The 17,797-nt window shown below is 41.3% G+C and overlaps 1 protein-coding gene across 8 annotated transcripts in view; it reads right to left on the bottom strand.

The window, feature by feature from the left end:
* Nucleotides 1–17,797, bottom strand: part of SGMS1 (sphingomyelin synthase 1) — a 465,134-nt gene that overhangs the window by 94,729 nt on the left and 352,608 nt on the right. The gene's annotated exons all lie outside the window — the stretch shown is intronic.

Raw genomic sequence — 17,797 nt, 5'->3', positions numbered from 1 at the left:
CACCAACTAATGGTTTAAGTACTCAGGACCCTGTTGTCTCCATGATATACTCAGATTGAGTTCCTGGCTCCTGGCTTTGACTGGGTCCATCTCTGACTTTTGCAGACATTTGGGAAGCAAACTGCTGGATGGAAGATCTCTGACTCTCTGTGCGTGTGTATGTATCTCCACCTTTCAAATAAGTAAAAAGTAAATTTTCAAAAAATTAAGTGGTACACTAAAAGAAATGATGGTGTACCCATCACACAAAAATGGTACATTCCATACTAGGCAGTCAATTTAAAAATGTGGCAGATTACCTACAACAACATGCATAAAAATATGTCCAGAGTATATGGAATACACAAGAGTGTTTAACAAAATGGTGTATATAGGATTCATGTGAAATGGGTATTGATTACCTATGTATGTACAGTGTGCACAAATGCACATTGGGAAAAGATAACAACACCACTTGGTTGTTCACTGTCCTTAGCCCTTGGATGGAGAAGCAGGAGAGGAGATGCTGGAGCCATACAGAGACTAGCTTTAAGTCTCAGCTCTTCTATTTACTTGTTGTGAGATCCTGAGCAGATTATTCAACTTCTGGGTTAGAATTTTTTTGCTTATGTACATTAAGGATAATAACAGCACCTACACCATAGCTTGTGAAGTATATTATACACCCAGGGCACATACAGTGAGTTATTCTCTGCTAACTTTAATCAGCATGTATACTGTGTCTTTTTATTAAGATGAAAATAGAAAAGCAGCTTTACTGGAGGGGGTAAAGAACACAAAAACACAGGCACTGACTGTTCCTGTACTCCTAGTATGTTCATTATCAGCATGTGAGCAGTATTAGGCAACCATCAGAGACTGGACAGATGTGAAACCCTGCTTTATGGCTAACATTGATGTAACCAACCTCCCTAAGGGCCACAGCCAGGCCAGAGAGTCCTGGGCAGGAAGCTCCCAAGTGTCATGGTTCAAGTGTTGTGACAGCAGTAGGATACCGCTACCCAGGCAACTGCACTGGCTCACGATGGCGATAATTAGCGTGTATGGCCAGACCAATGACAGAGGACTCCTGAAACACAAATGCTCTGATACAAACACATATGCCCAATAATTGACCTCAATGGGACTTCTGGTCTCATCTCAAGACATACAAAATAAACCAGGGTCAATTATCTGAAACTTGAGCCAACAACAGGAAAAGTCATTAGTTGTCACATTCTAATAACACAGAGTAAATCACTGCTTTGCTGGACGGCAACCTCCACTCTTGCCCTATTTCCCATACCACATGTTGGAAGAGGTATTTCCAGGTTTGGATAGTCTCAAAAAGATTTTCCAGTGGCCACCCTCACAGTATGTGCAACACTATATACCCTTTCTTAAAGGAATAACTCATTTTTGAGTGATTATTGTGTATCAAATTTACCTATTCCTCTACAAAGTTTTTCAATCTCCATTTATACAAATGAAAAAACCTGGGGCTCACAGGCTGTGCCTCTTCCCTGGGCCCAGCAGTGAGTGGCAGCACTGAGAATCAACATTTCCAAAGCCTCTGCTTTGCCCCTCAACAAATTTCTGGAGCTAGACTCTGAAGCGGTTCGTGCATCCCAACTGCAAAGCATCCCTCCAAAAGGTCCATCTACCACTAAAAACCACCGACAGAAATACTGCAATAAAACTCCTGAAACTGTTCTGAATGTGTCTGATATCTGTCGCAGCCGATACCAAAATCTTGTTTTTCCTTTTTTTTTTTTTTGTCTTCTCCAAGGCCAAGTTTTCAACAAAGCACCAAGGTCTTCCCCGTAGACCTGTCCTCACCAAGTACAACAAATCACAGAAACTCATGCTTCCAGAACTTCATTTTTCAAAGTAGGTTTTATTGTCTTATTCATTTACATTCCTGTACAAAACACCAAAGACAAATTCACAAATGAACGTCTGTCAGCCTCCTTTAGTAAACTGGATCTATAAACTAAAGCTGAAGCGGCAAGGTGGGCCAAAGCCATAAGAGACTATTGGACTCAAGGAATCATTCGTGAGCTTTCCTTTGACACATGGCATTTTAAGTATTCTCCTTTATCCTTCATTTCAGTGTGGTGTTTAGAAAACTGCCATGACCAGACTACAATAAACTTGTCTGGCCCAAAGCCTAACTAATAGCAGCATTCATCAATTATTTCATCAGTCCACACTGAAACGGAGGCTTAATAAGCACCACGAGGGTTCAAAACAACAGCAGCAGGTTCTCTAAGGTTCTGGCATCCAATTATTTTTGCTTTGAATGAGATAGAACAGTAATAGAAGTCAATGCTTACCATTTGCTTTCTCAAAAATGAATCTATTTCCCTACTGTGGGCTTTTATTTCAGTAAATTCAAATTAAGAGCTGGCTGCCTTATGCAACTGTGTGGAGTAAACAAAGCTATGAAACATCTAATCTCAGGTCAGACGGCAAGAGAAAGAGGGCATGATCCTATCAGAACCAAGGAATCAGTGTCAGGAAATGCTAAATACCAAACCAAGAAAACACTGCATCACAATATTGTCCCTTATAGGATATAGTTAAAGAGCTTTCCATATGCATAAGTAAGTATATAGAAAGAGATTATTTGAATTGTCAGGAAACTCTTAAACTCTGCTCTGGAGATATTCAATAAGGAACCAGCAAGCTATTTTCTCAAGATTGAGACTGAATCTAAGCTTACATAGTACATGTAACAAGTCATTTGTATACTCAATCTTTGTTACAATCATTTTACATGTTCAAAGGGAAAGAAAGTGTGCTCTTTGAAGCAATCTGGAGAGAAATCCATTCATCTACAAATATCTTATTCCTAATGAGTGACATATGGTTTTAATAACACTAGTAGTTTTCACAACACTACTCCCAGCAGAATAGATAGGATTATCTCTCACTGCCCAATCTAGACAGATAACCATGTAAGCACAAAGACAGAATAGGTTAAATCAAATAACCCTTGACACAAGTACACTGTTGCACACTCAACGTTCTATACAAATATCTTAGAGTCCACCCAGCTGACAGGAACCAGAGTAGGGTTATGAAGACAGGAAATGGAAGTGTTCTGGCTACATGCTAGTAGTACATTTGTGGAGCACATGTGTATCAGGTTGACTAAGGTTATTCCAAAGTGAATCTTTACTTTTCTGTGTTCCTGCTCATTCTCCTCCCAATAGTCCTTGTACCCATCATTCCACACAGTTTTATGAGCCAGGTCTTATTCTACGTGCTCAAGAGTCAGAAGGGAGAGTTACCCACAACTTTTGGTTGCAAGGAATGATCTCATCAGGTGGCTAAATTCTGAAGATTACAGACAAGGAGCTCACAAGCTGGCTTACTCTTAAGAGACCCAAGAAACTAATGAAGGTCCACCAAGTGCAAAAGGAGAAGGACACCAGTGCCTAGTATTCCTTCAGAACAGTCTTGGTGTTGGTGAGATAATAGGTCTCCATGGAACAGGACATATCAGGATCAGCACGGATAACCATTAGTCCCAAACTATGACTACACATCCTTAAAAATAGCAGAAAGTATGACCAAATTTCCTCAACCTACACCCTTCTTTTTCTTCTTTTTCAAACATGCCTAGTATTCTCTATATCATAATAAAAACAACGTTTTAGAGGAAAATCAAAGATTAAAGAAAACATGGGGGAAGTATTTGCAAACTGTGAAATAATACTAATTTCAAAATGGATTTAAAGTCAGTATGATAAAGACAAGAACACATAGGGAAGAAAAGTAGGAAAAACAAAGAATAGGGACAAAGAAGAAGCACAAAACAAAGGCCAAGAACAAAGAGTTGACAGAAAAAAAGTGAATGGCTAACAAATCTATGAATAGATCCCAGCCTTCACTCAGAATTTTAGATAAGCAAGCAAAAACAGAAACACTGTTTTTAATTCATCAGATTGTCAAAAATGTTAAACCTTGGTGATATACAATGCTGGTGGGGAAAGGGACAGAATACAACCTTGGCTAACGATACCATGAATATTTCAAAATAACTAGAAGGGAGGATTTTGAATGTTCTCATCACAGAGAATACGTGGATGAAGTAATGGATATGCTAGATACCCTGATTTGATTACTACAAAATGTATATGAATCAAAGTATCATACTCCATCCCAGAAATACATATAATCACTATGGACCAATAAAAAACAATTCGTAAAGGTAAAACAAAAAGGGTAACTTTTATAGGATATAATTTGGCAATGTCTATCAAAATGCATTTGCCCTCTGACCTACTAATCTCATTATCAGGAATTTAAGCAACAGACATCAGCAAGATGTTTCTACACAAGTATTTATACAAAGGCAGACTATAATCAGTCCAATATCTAAAAACAACACTCCTTACAACCTGGTAACTACTAAAATAGCTAGAAATAAGGCAAAGGTGAAATCAATATTGTATATCCATTTAATGAAGTGTTGTATATCCATTTAACGAAGTATTATACCATCAAAGTGAAGAAGGAAGATTTCTATGTGTTGAGGGGAAAAATTTCTAAAATACATTAGGGAAAGTACAAATAAAATCTACAGAACAATTTAATCCCTTTTAAAAAAGGGACACAATTTAAAAAAAAGTGGCACAATAAGTTAAGCTACCACTTGGAACACGGACATCCCATATGGGCGAGAAGGGTCAAGTCCCAGCTGCTCTGCTTCTGATCCAGCTCCCTGCTGATGTGTCTGGGAGGCAGCGGATAAAGACGCAAGTACTTGAGTTCCTACTACCCAGAGGGAGAACCACATGGATTTCCTGCTTCCTGGCTTTGGCCTGCTGTATCTCTGGCTACTGCAGCCATTTTGGGGAGTAAATAATGGGATTTAAGATTTCTGACATTCTCCCTTTCAAATAAATCTTTCTTTAAAAAAGTATAAAAGACAGAGAGCCACATAATGCAAGTATGTGCCAAAAACATTTTCCTTTCTAGAAGAAATCACAAGAAATACAATATTTATATTTGAGGCTGGCTTTAACATCTCTTTCTGTATTTTGGCCTCCATTTGTACACTAACCACGTGTAAGTACTGTTTTCATTTATTTTAATGCCATCATGGTTACCTGAATTTAAGATGATGGACAATTATCTTCCTGTATACTCTGTTTTCCACCAAATTTAATTAGAATAAAAATCAGAAAATGTAAAGCATTTATAGTAAACCTTAACATCTGAACCTCCCCAAACAGTAAATGAGTTTAAGTATTTTTAGGAGTACTCCAAGGAAGAGAACAAGAGGCAAAGTGGAGAAAAAGAAGTCAATGCAGGGAGACAGAGATAAGATGTCAACCTGGGTTCAAGGACAAGGCTGAGTATTTCTCCCTTTCTGATGTTTTAAGCAAAATGATAAATTATGCATTGCATGGTGTTTTGGAGCAAGAAGCCACAAAGAAATCTAGCTGTTCAAAGCTGTGGAATGTGGAAAACAACCTGGAGGGAAAAATCTTTCAAAGTCTTTCTGGAAGAACCATCATCTCAATTCATGAAGAAACAGTAGAGAAATGCACTCACCAAGTAAAAACAAAACCTATTGTGTACAAATAAAACCAAAATCCTAGGATACATTATGAAATCCTTTGACAAATATTTATAAAGCCTAAGAGATAAAATTCCAAATTGCTTTATTTCACATGCAACTGTAATCCTAGGGTGGGCTGCACATCTTCACAGGCAGTGAGCAGAGAGCTGGGAACATCCCCCAGCTGGAGGTCACCTCACGGATGCAGTGCTAGCATCTGATCAGCCAGCCATTTGCCTAACATGGGAGGGGCAAACAACAAAAGCAGGAAATTTAATCCTCAACAGTCCTTCAGTGCAGAGTTACTGCATGGGTAACATGGCAAACAAATGTAACCATAACATGCTCATAGTGTGAGGAAAGTAAAGAAGTATCCCTGGGAGAAAAACCCACCCAAGTTCCTATAAATACATCTTGGGCAAGTGTCTAGCTGAACAGAAGAAAAATAAAGGCTCTAGAAGGGTGCCCTTTTTCCTCCCTGTCCAGCATTCAACTTACTGCCTCTCAGCTGCAAATTCACCCTTTGCTGCTTGATCTGCAAAGAACAGATCTGGGCTTTTCCAGATTTGGGATTTTGTTTTTGTTATAGTTGGTTGTTTGTTTTGAGAGAGGGAAGAGAGAAAAGCCAGAAACTCAGTCCAGGTCTTCCACATGGGTGGCAGGAACCCAGTGATTTTAGTAACCTCTGCTGTCTCCCAGGGTCTAAATTAGGAGTCTGGAGCCAGACGCATGAATCAAATCCAGACACTCTGTGAAGTGGGACACAGGTATCTTAACCGCTAGGCCAAACACTCATAAAGTATTATTATTATTATTATTATTACTTTTAATTTGCTAGTTAGCATTCAGTTCTGTCAGTGGAAGGCTCTGGAGAGACACTGCTGGAGGAGGTTTTGCTTTCAGGCTCCAGTGTCATCTCCCAGCAGGCTTGTACAGCACATGTACCTTCTCCAGCACCTGGTGCTGTCACCAGCAGTTTCATAGTACAGTGCCTCCAGTCAAACACTTCCCTGTGAACAGCATTCCCTGGTACTCTAAAGGCTGGATTTCTAGCGACTTTGTAAAGGTGGCTTATTACCAAGTTCCACTGGTGTGGCACCACAACTTTCATACACATTAGCAGGAAGCTGGATCAGAGGTGGAGAAGCTGAGGCTCAAACAAGGCACTTAGATACAGGATGCTGAAGTCCCAATGGGTGACTTAACAACTAGGCCAATGCCCACCTCCACAATTTTTCTGCCAGGAGCCAAGGCCATGTCTTCCCCAAAAAAGTATGGATCAAGATCTTGATCTCAGCACTGGGAGGAGGAAGAGGGTGGTCTCCTTGGATACTCTACCTCGGTCATGGTCAGGGGCAGCAGTTGTTACCGCTATCTGTTCTTCTGTACCCTATAGAATTCTGTTTACTTACCAAACTATCACCGCTCCAACCCCCTGTTAACAGTTCCTAAGTCTTACCAGTAATCTTCCCCTGATCAAATTATTGTGTGGTTTTATTGACTGTGTCAGATAAAACTGATACAATCCTTTTACCTACTAGTATTCCTGAACTAGGCTCCACAGCAAGGTGCGCAAGTAGAAGAAAGAGCAAGGATTTATATTTTTTGAGTTGTGTCCCTAGCTGCCTGGCCTTTAACTACCTAACCTCTAGCAGTTTGCTAAGCATCAATTGATGTGTCAATGAAAACTCAAAGAAATGCATAATCCTGAACACCTGAACAAGAAATGGAGCTGCTGCCAGGAGCATGTCTCACCTGACCCTCTGATCAATGTCCGGATCTCCTTTGTGGCTTCAGCCCCATCTGCCCCATCTCCAACAGCAGCCTCCTCCCTTTGTCCCTGCAGCCCTTGGCTGATGGTGACTTCCTGTGACCACTCATCTCTTGGCTTTTGCAATTTCTTGGTTTCTTCAGTGCACTGTGTTTGGCTTCCCATTACACTATCACTTTGGAAGTAACTCCACTCAATTCCCTGTTTTAAAGGTGGCTTTTTCCCTTGGTTAGGACCTGACTAATCAGAGAGAATGGCTGTATATACAAATGTCCAAGATTGACTCTGTTCTTGAAATCCATCATGCCCTGCTGAGAGCCACAGTTTAAACTTAAGGAAACCCAATATACTTTCATTTGGCCTCAAAGAACCAGAGTTAAGCCCTTGCAATGTATTGATTTATATAGGAATTCCTTTAAAGTGAATCTAATGCCTAATAGTTATTTTATTTCAGGATGAAACTTTGTCTAAATTACCTTTCCCAAATTTTTATTCATCCATTGAAAAATTCATTTTACACAAGCAGCTCCCTTATTTAGCTAGACTACAGCATAAGGCTGAATGGAAGAAGTTTCTGAGATGATGGAAATGTTCTGTTTCTGTTCTGCTCAACACTGTGGCCAGTAGTCATGTGTGGTTATTGAATGCTCAAAATATGGATAGTGCAACTAAGAAATGTGTCAATTTTAATTGATTTAACCAGGCAAGCATTTGGCCTGGTGGTTAAATGCTCTGTGGGACACCTGCATTCCATATTAGAGTGCCTGGGTGGGATTCTTAGCTCAGCTCCCAATTCCAGCTTCTTGCTAATGTGCACCCAAGAGGAAGCAAGTGATGGACCAAGTAGTTGGGTCTCTCCTACTCAGATGGGGAGACCTGGAATCAGTTTCTGGCTGCTTTAGGAAGTGAAGCAGCCTATTAGAGTGTTCTTTTTCTCTCTCTCTCCTTTACTCTACGTTTTAAATAAATGACACACATTTTAAAAATAAAGAAGTATCTCCAGTTGGCTACTGACATCCATACTGGACAACAGAAGTCTAACACAGGGTCCTATATATTACAGAAAAGACTTCTGCTGCTGGTGCTGTTCCTGTGTGCTTTGCCAGGGAATGGGTGGAGTGTAGAGAAGCAATGGTTAAGTTACCAGCCCTTTTATTCTATTTGGCTTAAAAATATTATAACCAATCTAGCCTACCTACCCCATTCACTTCCAACCATAGCTACCAGATAGAGAAAAAAACCCATTTGAACACAACAGTAGCTCCAGAATGAAGGGTCAGGAGGAAACTTTGTTGTTGGAAGAAAGGAGAAGGCTGGAACCTGGACCCAGTACAGGGAGGTGCTGTCTTGAGAAAGAGGCAACATTAGAATTCTTGCTTTGTTTTTCCTGTTCTTCACTCCGGTAGGAATAACACCCTGTTTATTCCCTAATGAACTGTCCCAGTGCATTCCGTACTCTTCCCAAGAGGATCGCCTTGGAGTTTTACTGGGTATATATGGCTTTCTCATGACCTCTCCCCATCTATGCGGGCACTGTAAATGGAAAGACACTCTCGTTGATCTCTCTGATGTGTAGTCCCTGAGGTAACCGTTAACTTCACTTCTCTAACCTTTATATGGACAAAGTCAAACTAAATGACATTAGGTTCTCAATGCTTCTGAGAATTTTGCCTAAAAGATGCTAAGGATTTATGGAAGTAGCTCTTCTAGAACGTTAGAATCAAATTGATCAAATTACTGATCAATAAAAAAAAAATGACTTGCTACCAAAACCACAGAAAAGTGTCGGTAGTAGAAATATAAGAACATTAAATGGGGCCAGCACTATGGCGCAGTAAATTAAGCATCTGCCTGCAGTGCCGGCATCCCATATGGGCACCAGTTCGAGTCTTGGCTGTTCCACTTCCAATCCAGTTCCCTGCTGATGGCCTGGGAAAGCAGTAGAAGATGGCCCAAGTGCGTGGGCCCCTGTACCCATGCGGGAGACCAGGAAGAAGCTCCCGGCTCATGGCTTCAGATCAGCTCAGCTCCAGCAATTGCAACCATTTGGGGAGTGACCCAGCAAATGGAAGATCTCTCTCTGTCTGTAACTCTGCCTCTCAAGTAAATAAATAAATCTTAAAAATAAAAAAAAAGAACAGTAAATGGATGGTCATTTACAAATAACTTTCAAAGTATCACAGCTTCTAAGAACTCAAATGCCCCAGAAATTACATACAGCCTATTATCCTGAGAATTAAATAAAAGCATACATCAGAAATCTACAAGTTTTGCAATACAAAACCCCCACTGAAAAATTCTGGGAAATTTTGGCTATGAACTGTTCTCATGGGGAATTTCTATAGCTTTTAGGAAATTTGTCCAATTTAAAGGAGAATTATAGGACATGCTAACTAGCAAAGTAGGACTCAGTTTCCCTTGTAATTGTAACCTTAACAATGTACTCTCTGGTTTGCTTTACTCATGCTTACATGAGTCACTCCCAGAGCAGCACAGCACAGCTCACCTCACCACACCACACCACACCACACCACATTTCCAGCATGAGTAAGCATGCACTCAGGAACACTCATTTTTCTGCTCAGCATTTTCTAAGTCGCACAAAGACAGTATTTTAAAGGTCATCACACTCATGTGTTGCAAGTTGAACAGAAAAGGACACTCACAAAGAAGACACAAAACCCTGGGGAAGGCAGCCAGTCCTTGGAGCACAGCATCACTTTGGTGGATTCAGTACAGTCCAAGGTTGGCCCTTAATCTTGCAAATTCATAAACATGATGATCCAGAAAGGGCTCGTGCTAACAACATTCACAGTGACACTAAAGGAAAAATGCCAATTTAATACCTTCTTGTGTTTCTTGTGAGAAACAAAAACCATAATGTAGGTTGGATACCAGTATTGGTGATTCTGTGTATCTCTCAACAGCATAACTACAAGAGGAGGGTAAATTACAATCAGACAAATATACAGTAGGCACAAGGCTGAAATACATTCTGTGGTTTCCTGATGTGGCCTGACACCATGCACTGTGAGGTTAAGATAGGCTCACTACTGTACACTATGAGGGCACGACCACACTTGAAGTCAAGTTTGGAACCCAGGCAGCCTGGTTTCAAAAGCCAAAAGAGAGACTCACCAAGGGGTAAGGTCTGGCTGGAGCCTGATGACCCCACACTGGGGTGCCTTCTCTGTAGGCAGGCCTTTCAGATCCAGTTTCCAAGTTTCACTTGTTTAAATTCCTCTTCAAATAAATTCCCATTTGGAGTAACACATTAATTCCTTTAATTCTTTTATAATTCTGCTCTGCAAGCCATTTAATTGCTTTACTTACTTTGTGTGTCTTTGCTGTGATCCATTCATGACAGTTTTGTTTTATAGGGATTTTTTGGGGGTAGGAGGGGGCAGTGGTTTCTGATTTTTTTTGTCCAATAGAGGGGAAAGGATCTACCTTTTGGACCCCATGTAAGGCACATAAACATTGCGCCTGTGCTAAGAGCCAGTAATTCCACAGTGGAATGAAGGCTTGAGGAATTTCAGAAAAAGGTGAGGAACCTCTTGAACAGAAGAACTAAATTTATTTCCTGTATTTGAACAATACTTTAAATGCCAAGCTTAAACTCTAAAAACACCCAAGCTAACAGATCTGTGACATGGGTAATGAGGCATACTGCTCCACTGGACCATGACTTAAATCTCTTTGTTCTATGCCTACAACACATACGAGCCTTTTGGTGATATCTTCACTTCAAAATGCAAAGAAACCCATTGTTACATTTGTTTACTCGGTTTAAGTCTAGAATTTGAGATTTTTAAATGAAATTTTGCAGCATTTTACCAAATTGATGCCTGGAGTCTTACAAATACATAATCAGACATCAATCACTTTCAGCAGCACATGGTAATCTCTTGTCTCACTCACATCTGAGAAATCAACATTAACAGAATGTACCTAAAGTGCAGAAATCATCCACCAGGTCTCCAGAACTGTGATCACAGGCACCATCTACAAGTATAATTTGCCCAGTCCTTCCTTTTGCTTATTATTGATCTGAGTTTAAGCTTGGCTTGAATGCCAAACTCTTGGCTTCTGACCCCATCGAAGCATGCAGCTTTGTGTGACTAGTTCAGGCTTCTCTGCTGGAATCACTAAGTTCTGTTGAGCTTTGGTCAATACTGCTTACCCAGCACTTCAGGGGCAGTGCGAGGCCCTGAGAACGTGGGAGACCACCTTCTGGCTCTCTATGATCACAAGGGTAAAGTACACGTGAAGGTTAGCTTAATGAAAGCTCCAAAAACGAACCGAGCTTGCTCTGTGTTAGAAATTTCTCATTCCACTTGCCATTGGGCCTGCTGGGCTTCCACCTGGGCTGCCACCTCTGGGTGCAGCCAGGAACTCAGGAGAGGCAAGCTGCTGACGGGAGAGGACACTAACATTTCACCCAGGTGAGGGCTGGTTCAATTCACAGGTTTATGTGAGGCTTACACAATGCAGTTCTAATGCAACAGGGACCTTGAGAAACAAAATTAAGGGCAAACTCTTTAAAGAAAAAAAAAAAACTCATTGAGCAACTGCAGTTCTCCAACCTAAGAGCCTTTTCCTAAGCCAGCCAACCTCACTGCTGAGCCCCTTACTCATGCCTCCCTAGAAAATTAACAGAACTGCAAAACCAGATGAACCATGAGCATCCAAACCCCAACACACTCACAAAGTCACACCGTTAAGTCCGTAACATGCACTGTCGACTAGTCTTATGGAGAAGCCACACACTGCTGTGGGTTGTTACAGAGATACAAGCATGGCGGGCCTCCAGACTCCAGTTCCACAGCTGCCACACATGTGGACATGATCACATGGAAGAATGAGCACATGAACACTTTATTTGCAGGGGACAGAGGCAGTGCTGAGGACAGTAAATCAGTAAAACAAAATCAACATATTTGCACATACGCTGGTTGGGTGTGTTGCTTATTTCTTAAGGCACTGTAAAGTGTATTAAGAAACATCAATACTAAGAGTAGGATAAAAACAGAATTATACAGCCCAAGAACAAACATTAGAAGTTTTTACAGTGGGGCAATTCACAAACACGAAAATTATATTATCAGCTAGTTCCCGACTAATCCCCTCCAACAATGCTTCTTACCTAAGGATACTGTTCATTGTCCTACATCTCCAGAGACATTTACCTCTCCTAAGATTTCATCCCCTTCTAAATACAAGAACCTTTTTCATGTTCCATCTCTTACCTACTAAAAAATCCAACTTCCTTATCCATCTTCCCTCCAAATCTTCCATTTTAATAAACACTACTCAACTCTATTAGCCTCCAAAAGAATGTAACTTTAAAAAACATTAGCTTTCATTTACTACTGAGTCCAAGGAGATGTTACCAAATTTACATACATATCAGCACATTTCTCTCAAGTCCATGAAGTAGGGATGTGGTTCTCACAGATAAACGAAATTTGCCCCAAATCACACAGCAGGTGAAATCAGTAGGGCTCAGATTTGAGCACAGAGTTATCCGACTACCAAATCATTGTAATATAGTCCTCCAGGGAGTGGGGCAAAGATATTTTGGTATGCTGCTGCTGCTAAAATGTATGTGCTGTATATATGTGTGCATTTCAGAATACATTTCCTCTTCAAGGTGCTTTCATAATCATATTCTTAAAGCTACGCAGTAGGGCCAGCATTGTGGCATAGTGGGAGGGACTGCAGCCTGCAAACACTGCTGGCAGCCCATAGGGGCGCCAGCTCCAGTTCCAGCTGCTCCACTTCTGATCCAGCTTGCTACTAATGGCAAGTGTTTGGGCTCCTGCCATGCATGCGGGAGCCTTGAACAAAGGTCCTGGCTTCAGCCTCATCCACAGTTGGCTGTTGAAGTCATCTGGGGAGTGAACCAGTGGATGGAAGATTTCTCTTTCTCTCTGTAACTCTTTCAAAATAAATAAGTGAATCTTTACAAAGATGTTTTAAAATATTATAAAATACTACAAAAGTTTATATAACATATTATATTATAAAAATATATCTTAAAATATTATGTAAGAAAGACTTTTTGCGCCCATGTGAGAGATCTGGAAAAAGTTCCTGGCTCCTGGCTTTGGCCTTATCCAGCCCCGGCCACTGTGGCCATACAGGGAATGAACCAGTAGATGGAAGACCTCTTTGTCTCTGTCATTCTCTCAGATAAATAAAAATAAATCTTTTTTTTTAAAAGCTACTCAGTAACACCGCTAAACGAAAGATCAGCATTCAAATTTCTCAAACAGAAACACATATATTGAACTGCTAAAAGCCACGGTTTCTCAACAGCAATGCTCCAAACATGTTTTACAGGATAATTCTTTGTTGTGGGGACTGCCCTACGTACTCCAGGCTTTTTCAGAAGCACCCCGGGTGGAAGGTCTTTGGCTGGCTGTCTCTCTCTCTCCGCCTTCCAGGAATTTTTTTTTAAAAATTTGTTTTAAAGAAGGAGTATCCCTTACCTTGACCCACTGATTGCCAGTAGCCTAACACCCTAGTCCCAGCTATGACAATCAAAAATGTGTCCAGATATTGGTAAATGTTGCTTGGAAAATAAAACAGTACCCTGTGATAAACCACGGAGTGAGGTCAAATGCCCAAGAACATACAAATCATGACTGTAATGATTCCAGGAAAGAGCTTTGCCAAATCCTAGGTAGGGTAGAGGTCTCTTAACACCTTTCAAGAAAGCACCAGTGAAACTGAACAAAATGTACAGAATTTAGAATAGGACCATCTCTATTTCACTACATTGGAAACACTAAATAAATACCGTCTCAGCTTTTACACTAAGGTGAACATGCCCAGTGTTTCTGGACCAATGTCCAAATAACGGTTTCTACCTAGACCCTCTCCTAAACGTGATAAGCCCAAGCTGGCCAGACGTTTAAGCTCAGATGCAGAAATGTGCACAACACTGCATCAAGCAGTAGCGGTCAAAGCAGTAAAAGCAGTAGCAAGAACAAAAGACAAACAGCTAACATATCATTTACTATCAGACCTCACGTGAACTGTTTAATCATTCAACATCTTCAACAGCCTTATGAAGTAGGCCTGACTATTACCTGAATTTTATGAATGAAGAAACTGAGGCAGAGAAAGGTCACATAACTTGCCCCAAGTCTGGCTCCCGGATCAAGATTCTGTTCTTAAGCACTACCTACAATGCTTCTGAGAAGTGTGTAGAGTTGTCACCTCCTTGGTTGTAAATACTCCATCTCTAGTAATGTGAGTTTTTCTCTATGCTTATCAATTGCCCTGGTCAAGGCACCCTTCTGTCACCTTGCTCAAGTCTGATGTGACTCTGCTGATCCTCCCTCTTTGGAAGCAATGCACAAATCCACTTATCTGCCACCCAACTCTTATTTTCCACTTTAAAAACAAGAACAACAAAAAAGATGGGGGCCAGTGTTGTGGTGCAGTGGGGTAAGCTGCCACCTATGATGCTGACATCCCATATTGGAGCACTGGTTTGAGTCTTGCTGCTCCACTTCTAATCCAGTTCTCTGCTAATGTGCCTGAGAAAGCAGAAGATGGCCCAAGTTCCTGGGCCCTTGAATCCACATGGGAGAACTGGATGGAGTTCCAGGCTCCTGGCTTTGGCCTGGCCCAGTATGGGCCATTGTAGGCACTTGGGAAGTGAACCAGCAACTGGAAGGTATCCACTCCACCCTAGTATACTTGTCCAGTAACTAGCAAAAGAAGAAGAGATTAACTGGATATTGAGGGATCCTCAGCAAACATATGCTAGATACTGAACAACATTTTTTCCTAAGTGATCCAGATCCATTTTTCAGAAGTGTGACTTTTCATTCTGATAGACATCAACAGAAGCTCTGAATCACAAATTATCAGGATTTACCACTTTTCATTTTTGAAAATTGAATCTTCCGGTACAATTCCCCCTCCCTACCATTCTTCCAAGATTACTCCCAAGTGGTATATCATCACACTGGCATGTTCTCTCAACATTCTCAAGAACTCAAGTCACTGAAGGCAGCTATGATATAGAGACTGAAGCAGGAGACCACACATCTCTGCTCCGCCTGGCAAGGTGGGTGGGTGTTCTGTGTCAACCAGACAGGGAGGGCACTGAGGTAGGGCTGGAGCAAGCCCCAGGCCTGGAAGAGATGCAGGAGTGGATAGCTGTTCTCTTGCATTCTGACATCTAACAGATACTCCCAGCAGATGGATTCTCCCAGAACTGGCTGGCCCTGGTGAGACAGTCTTCCCTAACTCCTTCTTTTATTAGGTGAAGTTTTGGCACATAAAGTGTGCCTTTCATCTTATCACCATTCTTTAAAAAGGGATTTTTTTCTTTTTCCTTTTTTTTTTTTTTTTAAAGACAGGCAGAGTGGACAGTGAGAGAGAGAGAGAGAGAGAGAGAAAGGTCTTCCTTTACCGTTGGTTCACCCTCCCATGGCCGCCACGCTGATCAGAAGCCAGGAGCCAGGTGCTTCTCCTGGTCTTTCATGGGGTACAGGGCCCAAGCACTTGGGCCATTCTCCACTCACTCCTGGGCCACAGCAGAGAGCTGGACTGGAAGAGGAGCAACCGGGACAGAACCCATTGCGCTGGCGCCGCAAGGTGGAGGATTATCCTATTGAGCCGCAGCGCAGGCCAAAAAAGGGATTCAACATCAACCTCAGTGCTAACAAAAACTTAAGATCAGTTCAACTGGTATATAAAATATGGCAGGGCTGCCCTCCTGCAAGATTTAATCACTGGATTCATCCAGTGCTGGGTTTTCCCATCAGAGAGCCTGATTTGTACTTTCTGGGGGAGCAGGAAGAATACATTCAGAACTACAAGGCATTCAGGAAAAGAGCAGCAGAAAATCAACAGATTGGCAGTTCTAAGGCAGACACGTGTGTTAACTGGCTCGTCCAAGAGTAGGGCTTGCTCAGTTAATATTTGAAAACCACAAACTTCCAGAGTAAATCTACCATCCCTTGAACTTTGATATTTTGGCACTGCGATAATAAGGAGCTTTTAAATTACTTAAAAATTTGCTTTGAACCAAGAATGTCCTCTGGATCATTTCACACAGAAAAATTAACACTGTTTTAGGAGTGATTGGAGCCACATGGGAAAACTAACAACCTTTAAATGCCAACTTCTAATGTAAACTAGCTGTGAAATTTAGAGTAGGTTATATAACCTTTCTGAGACTGTTTCACCATAAAGTAGGAAATAATTCCTCCACCTTTTAGCACTGATGTGAAAACTCAAGGAAGTCACAGGTGCAAAGAACTTCAGTGTCTAAGACCTGGAGAGCCTGAAATGTTCAGCTTTGTCACAATCATTTGGTGAAACTCAAAAAAAGCCCAATTCAGTTACCCTTTCAGATTCTCAGATATCTTAGATTGCTTAAAGTATTTTCTCATTTTCACCACTTGAGGGGGCTTTCCTAGTTGCCCCTTGAACTTGAGAACAAGTGGCCTTAGGGCCACTTCTCCCAGCATGACACTGTTTATTGTAAGAGGATTCCAGGCTGTCACTTTTCACACAGAGGCACTTTATCAGGTAAATACAAAGCAATTGAGCTTAACAATTAGCTTGTGAGCTTGAAAACAGTGTTCCCAGGAGTTCATGGCTGTAACTCAGATTTCAACAATTTTCATTATTCCATTTAGAAGTTACTTCTTTCTAGTGAAATTTCCCGCATAACTCTAAAAAAAAGAAAAAGAAAAAAGGAGATCGGGAAGACTTTTCTTTCCCCCTCTCTCCATGACAGCCTGCCTATGGACTGCATAAGGCTATGTATTCAAAAACACACATGTGCGATACCTCTCATAACCTGGTAATTTACGCTCGTAATCTTATCACCCTGCTTACAATTTTCCGGCACCCTTTATGCTACCAGAACAACATCAACCTGCCTCTCCACTCACCACCAGGTCCCTGGTGATGATCATGTCTCTGTCACACTTGTGTGACCTTACTTATCCCAACACTGCTCTCTCCATCCCCTACTTCCCAATCTCTGCCAAGTCACTTGTACCATACAGATGCGCTCCCTAATTTTTGGCATAGGAAAGCAGATTTTTTTCAAAGAAGCTCAGTTTCTTTGTACATCATATCAAAGTGATCACCCACTTAAATGAATTAAAAGTGGGATGATAACTTGTAGCACTGAGAGGCAAAGAATTTGTTAGGGCTCCCGATTCCTCTGAGTCTAATTTAAGTTAACAATTACACATAGCAAAAGCCAATGGGGGAGGGGAAGATGCCATGCACTCTTTTCCATGAATTTATTTCCACAAGTTCCACAAGAGCAATTACCTGGGTACACTCAACAGAAAGCACAGCAAGAACCAACCAACCTGCTCACTCCAAAACAAGAGGAGCACGTGCTTCCCTCCAGCACTTGACACGGGGCTCACTCAGGAGCTGGCTTCTAAGCACCTGGAGAACTTTAGTGCAGGCAGAGTTTTGCC

This window comes from Lepus europaeus, chromosome 17 (assembly GCF_033115175.1).
Source record: "Lepus europaeus isolate LE1 chromosome 17, mLepTim1.pri, whole genome shotgun sequence".
Taxonomy (NCBI): Eukaryota; Metazoa; Chordata; class Mammalia; order Lagomorpha; family Leporidae; genus Lepus; species Lepus europaeus.
Note: the sequence above shows the minus strand (reverse complement) of the source record. Positions and strands in the feature narration are given on the sequence as shown.